The sequence below is a fragment of the Salmo salar genome, chromosome ssa07, assembly GCF_905237065.1.
Source record: "Salmo salar chromosome ssa07, Ssal_v3.1, whole genome shotgun sequence".
Classification (NCBI taxonomy): Eukaryota; Metazoa; Chordata; class Actinopteri; order Salmoniformes; family Salmonidae; genus Salmo; species Salmo salar.
This window is the reverse complement of record NC_059448.1, coordinates 28,699,265-28,714,397: the sequence shown is the minus strand read 5'-3', so window position 1 is coordinate 28,714,397 and position 15,133 is coordinate 28,699,265. Positions and strand designations below refer to the sequence as shown.

Sequence of the window (15,133 nt, the reverse complement as noted above, 5' to 3'; positions counted from 1 at the left end):
AGGAGGGAAGGAGGGAGTGAGAATTGTAGTGCAAACGATATCATCATCAAATATGCTCGCAGCGCATAGCCTAGCCTACGGACTTGTGGCGATACAGTTATCCAGAATGCAAAACAGTGGATCAGTTTGTCAGCTGTCAGAATTCGCATAGGGTGGGGTTACATGGCAAACAACCTTCAATACATCATGAATTCTAGCCTACTCCTACCAGATCTAGCAAGTGTTGATGAACTCGGCGATTGTAGCCAGCGACTTGATGTCTTAATACAGTGTTTAGAAAAATGATATTACTGTGTGCGACCTCATCATTGTCAACGTGAAAACTCTCTTATTATTACAATGTAACCTAGACTGCAGTAGGTTAACCTACAGGGCCGAATTAATGCAGGGTCTTACCAGTGCTGAAGCCCCTGGGTCCAGGCCCATGGGGGCCCAAGAAGCAAAATTATTATTATTATTATTATTTAATTATTCAGGAAATATATACTGTCTATTTGATATGTAGTATATGTCTTATACTGTTTCAATGCAACCACAGGAAGACTGCTGTCGCTCTGCTAATGATCAGATGGGGGAGGAGGAAGAGGGCCCATGTGGGTAACTGGGGGCCCCTGCCTTGATTGGGTAACAAACAAAACAAAAACAGTCTAATAAATAAAATGTGACTGGTTAATTGTGTTAGTCATGGGCTGGGCCCAAGAGGCATAAAATAAACTATATATATTTTTTAAATGTAATATAATTTTTTATCCAACCACAGGAGCCTGCTCTCAAATACACCAGAGAGCATAATTTAGCCACAGAGGATCAATAGTTTATAAAAAATAACTGTGGATACAGTACACATACAGTATCTGCCTAAATTAAGGAAACACTAACATGAAGTGTTTTGAAAGGGTAGTGCACCACCACAAGCTGCCAGAACACATTCAATGTGCCTTGGCATAGATTCTACAAGTGGGCCTAACCACGCCAGGAAAAGGCAACCCATAACAAATACTTTGTATCCCTTGTTTACTCAAGTGTTTCCTTTATTTTGGCAGTTACCGGTATGCCTACAGTCGGAAAGGCCGCTGTATGGGTAGCATGCGCAACAAATACAGACTAGAGCTTGTTGCGTTGTGGCCATAGCCATATAATCCATAGAAGAGTTTTGCAACTTCTTATCCTGGCAATTTGACTGTTAAACTCATGGTTACACTAGCAATGGATGCCAGTCCTGACTTGAATGGGAACTGCCATCTATGGATTATATTTCTATGGTTGGTTGCAGCTGACGGTTTGCTTTTTTTCACATTTTAAAATTAAATCGCCGGACAAACGCACAGTTTGAAAAGCAAACGCCTACTGCTGAAAAAGGACACTAATCTGTCTGTAAAAGCAATAGAAATACATTTTTCTCAAAGCCCTATTTGCGGCAAACAGCAGCACTGTTTTTCGAAGTAGCTCATCTTGAGATAGGCTAAAGCCATCACTGTGAGTAGCCTATGGCTTCATCTTCATAATTAGGTGCGTCAGTTTCTCATTGGACATTTTTATTTAGTATCCTACTGTAGCTTATGATATATATACACACACACACACACACACACACAGTGCATTCGGAAAGTATTCAGACCCCTCGACATTTTCCACATTTTGTTACGTTACAGCCTTATTCTAAAATGTATTAAATTAGATATGTTCCTCATCAATCTACACACAATAGCCCATAATAACAGACGAAAACAGTTTTTATAAATTTTTGCCCATTTATAAAAATAAAAAAAAGAGAAGGGAAATACCTTATTTACATAAGTATGCAGACCCTTCGGGGGAGAAGGCCTTTGGTCAAGGAGGTGACCAAGAACCCGATGGTCACTCTGACAGAGCTCCAGAGTGCCTCTGTGGAGATAGGATAACCTTCCAGAAGGACAACCATCTCTGCAGCACTCCACCAATCAGGCCTTTATGATGGAGGCCACTCCTCAGTAAAAGGCACATGCCAGTCCACTTGGTGTTTGCCAAAAGGCACCTAAATAACTCTCAGACCATGACAAACAAGATTCTCTGGTTTGATGAAACCAAGATTGAACTCTTTGGCCTGAATGCCAAGTGTCACGTCTGGAGGAAACCTGGCACAATCCCTACGGTGAAGCATGGTGGTGCCAGCATTATGCTGTGGGAATGTTTTTTAGCGGCAGGGACTAGGAGACTTGAGGGAAAGATGAACGGAGCAAAGTACAGAGAGATCCTTGATGAAAACCTGCTCCAGCGTGCTCAAGACCGGGGCGAAGGTTCACCTTCCAACAGGACAAAGACCCTAAGCACACAGCCAAGACAACGCAGCAGTGGCTTCGAGACAAGTTTCAATGTCCTTGAGTGGCTTTGTCATTATGGGGTATTGTGTGTAGATTGATGAGGAAAAAAACTATTTTAAAAAAAAAAGTGGAAAAAGGCAAGGGGTCTGAATACTTTCTGAAAGCACTGTATATGTGTCTGTATATATCTCTATATCCTCCTAATATTGTACAATCTGTGTGTTGCTTCATTGGCCTGGGCTATTGTTTGTTTGAATTCAAGACCAGATTGATCTCAGTTTGCCAGAGTAGCCACTCGGGGCCTATTATTTCTTAATCCGGCCCTGTTTACTGCCCCACTTCATTTTTAGGGTAACCCTGAATGTCATGCACAAGGCTACCTCTAAAAGCCATCGACTGTTTGTCTGTCTGTTTCTGTGAAAATAAAACTGTAACGTTAGCCTACCAAAGCATCACACCCCCGACTATGACGTGTGTTTGACGTATGATTCTGGTTTCATTCTAGTGCACGCACACGTGGTGGTAGCTCGAGCCTAGACCTTGAGTATTTCATATGGGATCTTTCTTTTATCCTCTGTCTCACTCTCTTACGGGCTTTCTCATTCTGACTGTTTCTCTCTCTCTCTCTCGCTCTCCCTCTCTCTCTCTCTGTGTGTCCATCTGAATTAGCCTACATATGGAGAAAGCTAAATATTGTTTTCTTTAATCCCCTCCTTTCTCAGTTAAATGTGACCACTTGAGGAAGACGAACAAATGAACATGTTTAATGTGGTTTCCTTTTCTCTCTCTGTGTGTGTGCGCGGGCGTGTGTGTGGTGGGTTTTATCTGTCTTATTGGTGTGTGGGACGTGGGATGTTGTAGTTTAAACGAGATTATAACAGTGTTCTTCTTTTGCCAACTGACCAAATAAAAACATAACGAAAAAGCAACAAAAAAAAAGCGGTAGGCAAGGCCTATTGATTAGCAAAGGGTACATTTCAAATAGCACCCTTTACCCTACGTAGTGCACTACTTTTGACCAGAACCCTATAGGCACTATTAGGGCTGGGCGATATGGCCTCAAAGATCATATCGAGATTTTTTTCTTTTTCAAATTTTTTCAAACTTATGGGCGCTTATGTCTAAAAATTCAAATAATTCTCTAAGCTTTGTTGCACAATTAAAGGTCAAATACACTTCATGTCAAACAGTCAGGAATAATCAAATGAATTCAGGGCTTGTGAAATGATACCTAGGCCAAGTATCAGCCTTCCACAACCATATGACCCACTAATAAGATAACAATTTAGTCAAAATAGTTTAACCTGCTTTTTTTGTAATAGTCACTGATCTGATACTTGTCTGTCTATGACAATTCCTTTTTGTTACACATTTGATCAGAACAATGCACATCCGCTAATGATTATTAGCAGGCATACTAGAAAATGAACACAGGTCTCATAAACAATATGTTAAGCACACGTGCTAGTGACTAGCCAGCTAATCTTTCTAAGTCTAGCCAACTTGGATCTATTTGCTTGCTAACAGGGTTACTGTTATGAGTACACCCTCCAACTGTTTGAACAACAGCCTGTTCGCTTTGTTTAGATGTTGAAATCAAGGGGCCTACCTGGATAAGAATACGCTTATTTCTCAGAATGAGAACGAGTTGCCAATTCCTCATATAAATGCTCCTTTTTATGCTCCTTGCACATTTGATCAAACACAGACTACACTGCTAGCGCATAACAGTATCTTAGCGGTATATCGTACCACAATACCGCACGCGACAGAAAGCGAGAAATGTAGTTTTCCACAATCACTGTTTTAGTAGTTTTAGTAGTTGAAACAAAAAAAGGGGAAACGACTGATTCTGTTGGACCAAACCTCAAATGCAAATAGTGTATTGAAACTGCGCGTTGTCAGAGAGGATGAAGTGATCTTTTGCCTTTGTTGTTGAGTGGCAGAGGGAGGGGTTGGTGCGCACAGAAGGAGCGAAAGGAGATGAGACCAAAAAGACACTACCTTGATTCTTGCGATATAGTCATTTGGAACATTGCGCTAAAACATACATTTGAATGAATCGAATTAATTGGATATATAGTCCAGCCCTTGGCACTATGGGCCCTGGTCAAAAGTAGTGCACTATAAAGGTAATAGGGTGGCATTTTAAGACGCACCCATAGATTCACAGAGGGTAAGCTGGAGGCTGCTTGCGAGAAATAGGTGTCATCCATCCGGTGTGCTATGCTTTCGGATTAGTCTAGGAAAAAAAACTAACACCTATTATTATTATTTTTTTTTACTGGCCCTTCTCAATCTGGTCTCTCATCTCTCTTGCTCTCACTCTCTCTCATCCTTTGCTTCTCTCTCTGACTCCCTCGCTTTTCTCACTACAGAGACAGATAGAGAGGAGGCGTAGAGGAGTGGGTGTGATGTAGAACGCATTGTAACCGCCCGCAAGCCAGTTGTCCTTTTATTGCTGTTAGATATGATCACACACACACACACACGGTTGTACAATGGGGAACAACCAAAGGTTGTTCTCAGTTCAGGGACGTGGACTCATTTCAACACTTCTGAGGTAAAAAAAAATAAAAAATTCCGGTACTCCTGTATGTTTGTCGTGTTATTAGTATTGTATTGTGTTACTATCTCCTTTTTATTTTTTTAAATAAACATTATTGGGAAAATGCTCATAAGTAAGCATTTCATGGTAAAGTCTACACCTGTTGTATTCGGTGCATGTGACAAATACAACATCGATTTGATTTGCCAATGAAGTGTATTGGGTGATAGAAAGCCTTGGGGTGAAGTTTCTGACTATTGTAGTGGTGTTACACAACTTTAGTGGTTAGAGACACAGAGGCAGAGAGGAGCACAGGGAGAGATGAAGGGAACTAAATGGAGTGAGAGATGGAATGGTGAGAGATGAAGGAAGTCAATTGCAACCCTGTCTGGCCCCTCTTACACACACACACACACACACACACACACTCCTGTAAGTACAAAGATGTATCCTCCCTGAGCATTAAGGAATTCCTCAGCCCCCCCCTCGTTCCTCCCTCTGTTATTAGAGCGGAGGGAGGAGGAGAAGAGAACAGAGACAGTCCCAAATGGTGCATGAAGAGTACAAGCGTGGGATGGATGGATAGAACAGGATAGTGATGGACTGACTGACCTCACTGGGGAGAGAGAGGTAGAGAGAGAGAGGTAGGTAGGGAGGGAGAGAGAGAACTACTCCCTCATGTCTGGTAGTTTTAAGAGGATGTCTTTTAGGCTGCACCTCTGTCACTTACAAATGGATTGTGTGCGTGCGTGTGTGTGTGTGTGTTCTCTCCGTATGCCGTGTGCGTTTGCGTGCGTTTCCCATGCCATGTGTGCGTGTTACATTCTCCACCTCTCCTTTTAGGTAGATGAAAAGAAAATCAAGGCCATTGACGTCTCACCTACTGTCATACCCTTTAACTGATCTGTCCGTCCCCATCTGTGTAAGGAAGGGATTAACAAAAGAGCTTAGATCTTTAATCGATTCATTGTTCTAGCCCCTGTGTGTGTGTGTGTGTTGTAGTTAGTTAGTTAGTTAGTTAGTTAGTTAGTTAGTGCTGGGTATTGCCAGGGCCCATCACGATACGATATCACTCCGATATCACGATGCTTAGGTGCCGTTAAGATTTGTATTGCGATTCTCACGATTCTACATGTATTGCGATTTTGATATAAGGATTTGGCGTTTCCAAATATATTGCTCATTATATGCCTACTCCTAGAGAGATGAGAAAAATGAGTTTTGATCAGTCAGGTAAATAGAAGTGCTGAAAACATGTTGGCTCACTATTTAAAAAGAAGATGGAGAACAGTCAGTAGGATGAAAAATACCGGAGTTTTGCCGCATGTACAGCCCACTAGCGCTAGCAAACGCAACCTACAGTTTTTAAAAATGTATTTTACAAATCGATACTTGGGAGTCACATCAATATACTATCGTCCAAAAAATAATATTGTCATATGCAACTATTGACTAGTCTGTGTGTATGAAATGTGACATTGGGTTCTAAATTAAAGTTCTGCATCAGGGTAGTAGGTGAAAAGAGGGAGCGAGAGGGGGGGGGGGATAAGGAAGGGGAGAGAGAGCCAAAGATAGACATTGAATTCTCTATTACGGCCCTCCCTCTCACACCTACCTTCCCTCTCAGACCGAAGGGAAGGTAGAGCTGGGCCGAGAGAATCAAGCGTCTCTGAGAAGGACTGCTGATTCTAGGATCAATTTAGCCTTTTAGATGAATAAGATGGACAGGGGAGTACTGCTAAATGGCATATATTACTGATCCTAGATCAGTACTCTTACTCTGAGAAGCTCGAAACATACGGACCATGATGTTGGATATGCAAGGCTTAGAGGAGGAGGCTGCAACAAGCTCTGTCTCACTGCAGAATCAGACGTTTGTCCGTAAACGTCAAATTGCGAAGGTTAAGTTTAGGCATTCGTTCCAAATGGTTAAGGGCTTATGGTTTAGGTTAGGGTTAAAATAAAATAAAAATACTGCCTAGAACTGGGATTGAACATGTGACCCTTGGAGACTGAGCTCGTGCATAGCCTGAAAACAAAAACAACTCCGCGGTTACGTTTGGGCATTCATTCGGAATGTTAAGGTTTAGTGTAGGGTAAAAAACCAAAAAAACAACGAATGTCTAGCTCTGGAATTGAACACGCAGCCCTCAAAGCTGGAGCTTGCGGCTTATGTCCATTCGCCATCCCCGTTCACAACGCCGTAGCACAGCGGTTCTGAAACCGGGGCTTGCCTGATATGAAAATGTGGTCACAGCAGAATTTCCCAAATCCTGGTTAAAAAAATAAATATATACAAGGGTTTTTCTTAGTAAAAAAAATTATTTTCTACTAATAGTGAAGACATCAAAACGATGAAATACACATGGAATCATTTAGTAACCAAAAAAGTTTGAAACAAATCAAAATATTTTTAAGATTCTTCAAATAGCCTGCCTTGATGACAGCTTTGCACACGCTTGGCATTCTCTCAACCAGTTTCACCTGGAATGCTTTTCCAACAGTCTTGAAGTAGTTCCCACATATGCTGAGCACTTGTTGGCTGCTTTTTCTTCACTCTGTGGTCCGACTCATCCCAAACCATCTGTTTGGTTGAGGTCGGGGGATTGTGGAGGCCATCTGATGCAGCACTCCATCACTCTCCTTGTTGGTAAAATAGCCCTTACACATCCTGGAGGTGTGTTGGGTCATTGTCCTATTGAAAAACAAATGATAGTCCCACTAAGCTCAAACCAGATGGGACGGTGTATCATTGCAGAATGCTTTGGTAGCCATGCTTGTTAAGTGTGCCTTGAATTCAAAATCACCAACGGTGTCACCTGCAAAGCACCCCCACAGCATAACACCTCCTCCATGCTTTACAGTGGAAACCACACATGCAGAGAACATCTGTTCACCCACACCGCGTCTCACAAAGACACAGCTGTTGGAACCAAAAATCTCAAATTTGGACTCATCAGACCAAAGGACAGATTTCCACCAGTCTGCCCATTGCTCGTGTTTCTTGGCCGAAGCAAGTCTCTTCTTATTGGTGTCCTTTAGTAGTGGTTTCTTTGCAGCAATTCGACCGTGAAGGCCTGATTCACGCAGTCTCCTCTGAACAGTTGATGTTGAGATGTGTCTGTTACTTGAACTCTGAAGCATTTATTTGGGCTGCAATTTCTTAGGCTGGTAACTCTAATGAACTTATCCTCTGCAGCAGAGGTAACTCTGGGTCTTCCTTTCCTGTGGCGGTCCTCATGAGAGCCAGTTTCATCATGGCGCTTGATGGTTTTTGAGATTGCACTTGAAGAAACTTTCAAAGTTCTTGAAATGTTCCAGATTGACTGACCTTCATGTCTTAAAGTAATGGACTGTCTTTTCTCATTGCTTATTTGAGATGTTTTTGCCATAATATGGACTTGGTCTTTTACCAAATATGGCTGTCTTCTGTATACCACCCCTACCTTGTTACAACACAACTGTTCTGCTGAAACGCATTAAGACGGAAAGAATTTCACAAATTAATTTTTAACAAGGCACACCTGTTAATTGAAATGCATTCCAGGAGACTACCTCATGAAGCTGGTTGAGAGAATGCCAAGAGTGTGCAAAGTTGTTAAGGCAAAGGGTGGCTATTTGAAGAATCTCAAATATAAAATATATTTCGAAACGTTTTTGGTTACTACATGATTCCATATGTGTTATTTCATAGTTCTGATGTCTTCACCATTATTCTACAATGTAGAAAAATATAAAAAATAAAGAAAAACCCTTGAATGAGTAGGTGTTCCAAATACTTTTGACTGGTACAGTATATGCAGTATGTAGTATCGTCTTTGTCTATCAACATAATTGTAATGCGGCTAACCTTAATCAAAATGAAAGTGATTCAAATCTAAAAGTTAAAATTCAACTTGAGTGCCCTTAGATCGTGGGAAAAGTCCGCACTTGACCGTTGCACTTGAGTCATTCCCATGGTGAATGGCTAAGACACTACGCTATGAAGCCACACACTATTGCACAGACTTTGCTGTTACCGGCTGCAATAGATATGGTGAAAATAATTTGTTGGGAGGCAGAGGCACAGAATCTCACATCAGTACCTTTGTCAGATAAAACGGTGAAACTAAGAATTGATTCTATAGCTAGCACTCAAGAGGAAACTCTGACTGAATGACACAACTCCCCTCTCTCCATATGGACTTTAGCTGTGAGGGCCGAGATACCCGTGCATTGACTTTTGTTCAATACATGTCGTGGGATGCTATTCACGTGGACAAATTGTTCTGTCTCATGATTCCAGAGCATGAAACTGCACAGGCTATGTTTAGTGTGCTGCGTGGCTATATTGATGAGAAACACAGATGGCTTTTGCACAGATGGGGCTCCGTCTATCACGGGACGGCAGGCAGGCCTCTGCACTCGAGTTATGAATGTGTCTCCCTTTGCCATGTGGACGCATTGTATGATACAACCACTGAGCTACACTATACAGTACAAGTCAAAAGTTTGGACACACCTACTCATTCAAGGGTTTTTCTTCATTTTTAACTATTTTCTACATTGTGGAATAATAGTGAAGACCAACTATGAAATAACACACATGGAATCATGTAGTAACCAAAAACGTTTCAAACAAATCAAAATATATTTCATGTTTGAGATTCTTCAAATAGCCACCCTTTGCCTTGATGACAGCTTTGCACACTCTTGGCATTCTCTCAACCAGCTTCACCTGGAATGCTTTTCCAACAGTCTTGAAGGAGTTCCCACATATGCTGAGCACTTGTTGGCTTCTTTTCCGTCACTCTGCGGTCCGACTCATCCCAAACCATCTCAATTTGGTTGAGGTTGGGTGATTGTGGAGGCCAGGTCATCTGATGCAGCACTCCATCACTTTCCTTTTTGGTAAAATAGCCCTTGCACATCCTGGAGATGGGTTGGGTCATTGACCTGTTGAAAAGCAAATGATAGTCCCACTAAGCACAAACCAGATAGGATGGTGTATCGCTGCAGAATGCTGTGGTAGCCATGTTGGTTAAGTGTGCCTTGAATTCTAAAATCACCAACAGTGTCACCAGCAAAGCACCCCCACACCATAACACCTCCTTCTCCATGCTTTACGGTGGGAACCACACATGCAGAGAACATCTGTTCACCTAACCCGCGTCTCACAAAGACACGCCGGTTGTAACCAAAAAGCTCCAAAAAGGACTTATCAGAGCAAAGGACAGATTTCCACCGGTCTAATGTTCATTGCTTGTGTTTCTTGGTCGAAACAAGTCTCTTCTTGTTGGTGTTTTTAGTAGTGGTTTCTTTGCAGCAATTCGACCATGAAGGCTGATTCATGCAGTCTCTTCTGAACAGTTGATGTTGAGATGTGTCTGTTACTTGAACTCTGTGAAACATTTATTTGGCCTGCAATTTCTGAGGCTGGTAACTCTAATGAACTTATCCTCTGCAGCAGAGGTAACTCTGGGTCTTCCTTTCCTGTGGCGGTCCTCATGAGAGCCAGTTTCATCATAGCGTGGTCGATTGCACTTGAAGAAACTTTCAAAGTTCTTGAAATGTTCCGGATTGACTGACCTTCATGTCGTAAAGTAATGATGGGCTGCTTATTTGTGTTGTTTTTGCCCTAATATGGACTTGGTATTTTACCAAATAGGGCTATCTTCTGTATACCACCCATACCTTGTCACAACATCTGACTGGCTCAAACTCATTAAGAAGGAAAGACATTCTACAAATTAACTTTTTAACGAGGCACACCTGTGAATTGAAATGCATTCCAGGTGACTACCTCATGAAGCTGGTTGAGAGAATGCCAAGAGTGTGCAAAACTGTCATCAAGGCAAAGGGTGGATACTTTGAAGAATCTCAAATGTAAAATATATTTTGATTTGTTTAACACTTTTTTTGGTTGCTACATGATTCTTTGTGTTATTTCATAGTTGTGATGTCTTCACTGTTATTCTACAATGTAGAAAATAGTAAAAATAAAGAAAAACCCTTGAATGAGTAGTTGTCCAATCTTTTGTCTTGTACTGCATATACAAAAGTATGTGGACACCCCTTCAAATTAGTGGATTTGGCTATTTTAGCCACACCCGTTGCTGACGGCTGTATAACATCGAGCACACAGCCATGCAGTCTCCATAGACAAACATTGGCAGTAGATCCTAAGATCACCATGTGCCATACCAAGCGTTGGCTGGAGTTGTGTAAATCTCGCCGCCATTAGACTCTGGGGCAGTGGAAACGCATTCCTATGGTGTGATGAATAACGCTTCACCATCTGGCAGTCCGACGGATGAATTTGGGTTTGGTGGATGCCAGGAGAACGCTACCTACCCCAATGCATAGTGCCAACTGTAAAGTTTGGTGGAGGAGGAATAATGGTCTAGGGCTGTTTTTCATGGTTCGGGCGAAGCACCTCAGTTCCTGTGAAGGGAAATCTTAATTCTACAGCATACAATAACATTCTAGACGATTCTGTGCTTCCAACTTTGTGGCAACAGTTTGGGGAAGGCCCTTTCCTGTTTCAGCATGACAATGCCCCCATGCACATAGTGAGGTCCATACAGAAATGGTTTGTCAAGATCACTGTGGAAGAACTTGACTGGCCTGCACACAGCCCCGACCTCAACCCCATCCAACAACTTTGTGATGATTTTGGAATGCCGACTGCGAGCCAGGCCTAATTGCCCAACGTCAGTCCCCGACCTCACTAATGCTCTTGTGCAAGTTCCTGAATTAAGTCCCTACAACAATGTTTCAACATCTAGTGGAAAGCCTTCCCAGAAGAGTGGAGGCTGTTATTGCAGCAAAGGGGGGACCAACTCCATATTGATGCCCATGATTTTGGAATGAGATGTTTGACGAGCAGGTGTCCACATACTTTTGGTAATGTAGTGTATAATGGATACATTGAGAGTAACTGGTGGCAAAAGAGGTGAGCGCAGAACTCCGAGAAACTCAGCAGACAAATTTGATTGTAAACTACATCGCGCTCGTCTGTTTGCAAAACTATGTGGTGATATGAGATCAGAGCATGGCAATGTTCTATTTCACACCAAGGCTTGGTGGTTATCGAGGGGGAATGTTGGAAAGACTGTTTGTATTGAGAGAGGAGCTGTTGCCATTCGCAATGGATGTAAAAAAACCAAAAAAACTACTGAATTTGACTTTCTGAGTTATGAAAAGAAAATTTGTCTCCTTGTCTATTTTAACAGACATAGTTTGGGAAACTGAAAGAACTGAATGCAGACATGCAGGCGAAATACAAAAACATCATACAGATGAGTGACCGAATCTGCGAAATCCATTTGACTGTGATCCTGGCTCAGTTGACACGCCGGTAAGTGAAATCGAACAGCTGATCGAGCCGTCATGTGACCGAATGCTGCAGACAACTCATTCACATCACAGGTCACTATGGAGGAGTTTTGGTTCCTGACTCGGAGGGAATACTGTGCCGTTTCCCTCCCAGCATAAAAACTCACGGTACACTGATTTCAGTGCTCTCGTCTGCATTTTAAAAACAAAACACCGATCCAGGCGGGATGTGACAGGAGAGATGAGGTTCGCACTGTCGATCACACCCCCTGACTTTGAGATGTTCCCGACATGCATCAAGCACGCCCATCGCATTAGTGGTGTTGATATAAGAGAAATGATGTCAGACTGATTTGCAATTGATTGTCATAGCCCCACATTATAAGTACATGATGGTGTGTTGAGAATACAATCAGAAATACTGTTAGAATGTTTTAGCAATTGACTGCCGTAGCCTCAATAAAAAAGGTCAACATTGGCTGTTAATGTAATTATTGGACCCCTGCCCTAGCACAACCCATGCCTACTTGATGCTAATAACGCTCAACGTTGCCTGTGTTGAAGTAATCTCCTGACATCCTGCTCACCTGGACGGATGTCTAATTTCGCAGTGAATCTTGAGCGAACTGGCTGGAGTGAGAAGAGTGGGGAGGTTGTGTGTGTGTGTGTGTGTGTGTGTGTGTGTGTGTCTCTCCCTGGGTGTTCTGACAGGTGATCAGTACCAGAGACTCTGGTCTTCCACTCCCCCCCCCACACACACACACACACACACACACACACACACACTACAATACTCTCTATCTGATACTCCAATAAAACAGTAGCCCACACTCCTCTCTCTCGCTTCTCTCTTGCTTCCTCTCTCTCTCTCTCTCTCTCTCCTTCCTCTCTCTCTCGCTTCCTCTCCCTCTCTCACTACCTCTCCCTTTCTCTCTCGCTACCTCTCTCTCTCCCTCTCGCTACCTCCCTCTCTCCCTCTCTCTCGCTTCCTCTCTATCTCTCTCGCTTCCGCCATCTCTCTTTCGCTCTCTCTCGCTCCTGTCTCTCCCTTTCTCTCTCGCTCCTTCAATCGCCTTCTCTCCCTCTCTCTCGTTTCCTCCTCTCGCTCCCGCCATCTCTCTTTCGCTCTCTCTCTCCCTCTCTCTCGCTCCTTCTATCGCCTTCTCTCTCTCGTCCTGCTCGGTTTAGTTCCCCTACTAACAATTTGCATGTTCTGTCTCGCTCCTCTCCCCATCTACTTTCCTTCTTCGTCTCTCCGTCCTGCCAGTGCAGATCCTGATTTGACTGTGTACATATCCTATATCCACGACTGACTGACTGACAGCGAAACACATTAACACTGTGTGTGTGTGTGTGTGTGTGTGTGTGTGTGTGTGTTCGTTGAATGATTGATGAGTTGAACACAGGTGCACTGGTAGCTAGTCTCGCCCTATTCAAATCCTGTAGCTCCAATATTGACTCACTATGATAGCGTGTGTGTTATGTTTTCGTGTGTGTGTGTGTGTGTGTGTGAGAGTTTGAATAAAGCCCAGCGTTTGCCTCTTTTTCACCTGTCTCATGGTTGTATTCCGCTTGCTTTACTGAAAGTGTACGTCTGTGTGTATGTGTGCGTTTTATTATTCTGCACCCGTGTGTATATGTTTGCGTTTTGCCCTCTGGTGAAATCAATGCGTAGGGATGGAGGACGATGGAATTTTAGAACAGTAAGGCCATTGTTTGTTGTTATCAATGTGTGTTTGTTGCTATAAACAAGTTTTTGTAAAAAATTTGGACAACCCAAAAAATGAAATGGGCAAATATCTGACCACATCGCTTTTCCGAGTAGGCAAAAGCACTAGCTAGCTAACGTGCACACGATCTAGAGTTCATAACCTGTGTGTAGTGTAGCTACATAGCTATGTTTATAACGTTGAGTTCGTTTTGGTGTAGCCTGGTTGTCACGAACAACAACAAATGAACAGACTTGCAACGACAACAAAAAATGTAATGTGCATTCATAGTAACGATGGGCGCGATCTCTTGAGAATTGGATCATGAGTATTCTAAATGGTCAATACTGTTGGGAAAAAAGGAGTCTTAAGCTTTGTGGTAAGAGCTTCATCACAATGTAAGAATATAAAAACAAGCGCAGGTTTCCACGTCAACTTATCACTAAAGATTAGTAGGTGACTTCTCCCGTACCATGGGAAAAGTGTCTATCTGTCACAGTAGCCTGGTATAAATCCATATGCTTTAGTTGTGTTTTGCCGGTCACATCATTGTGACTGTGCAGAAAGGCTGCTATCTATATTTTGTTCCTTCTAAACTCCAGCTACTGTCCGCTTTATCTTCCCTCTCTTTCTCTCTTCCCGTCTTTTGTTCTTTTCTCCTCTCCTCCCCTCCCTACTGCCTCGTTCCACCGCTCTAATCCCTTTCAACTGGCCCATTGTTGCCGTGCATTGTGGTTATTGTAGTTGGTGTAAATGTGTGTCGAGAGAGGAGGAGTGCGATTGAGAGTCTATTGTTCTCTCTCTCTCTCGCTCTCTCTCTCCCTTTCTTTCTCTCCCCTTCTCTCCCGCGCCTTGCGTGGGGGGAAGAATAGCACAAGGCTTCGTCTCATGCAAAATTCCCAAATCCTACACGTGTGTGTGTGTGTGTGTGTGTGTGTGTGTGTGTGTGTGTGTGTGTGTGTGTGTGTGTGTGTGTGTGTGTGTGTGTGTGTGTGTGTGTGTGTGTGTGTGTGTGTGTGTGTGTGTCGGTATGTACTGTATCTAGATACATCTGTCCCTTTGTGCACCGGTACAAGTGTGTTTATAAAAGGTGTGTGACCTCTCCCACATCCCTGGGCTCAGTGGAACAACAATTGGAAAAATGAATTTGACCTACGGACAGGGCAGGGAAATACTTTTCACACCGTCAGTGTGTGTGTGTGTGCGCATGTGTGTTTTACCACACCATCCCTAATGCGTTTAGCTTCACTGTGCCAGTA

The 15,133-nt window shown here is 42.9% G+C and overlaps 1 protein-coding gene across 1 annotated transcript in view; it reads left to right on the top strand.

Moving 5' to 3' along the window:
* LOC106608931 (arrestin red cell-like) overlaps positions 1–15,133 on the top strand; it is a 65,279-nt gene that overhangs the window by 494 nt on the left and 49,652 nt on the right. The gene's annotated exons all lie outside the window — the stretch shown is intronic.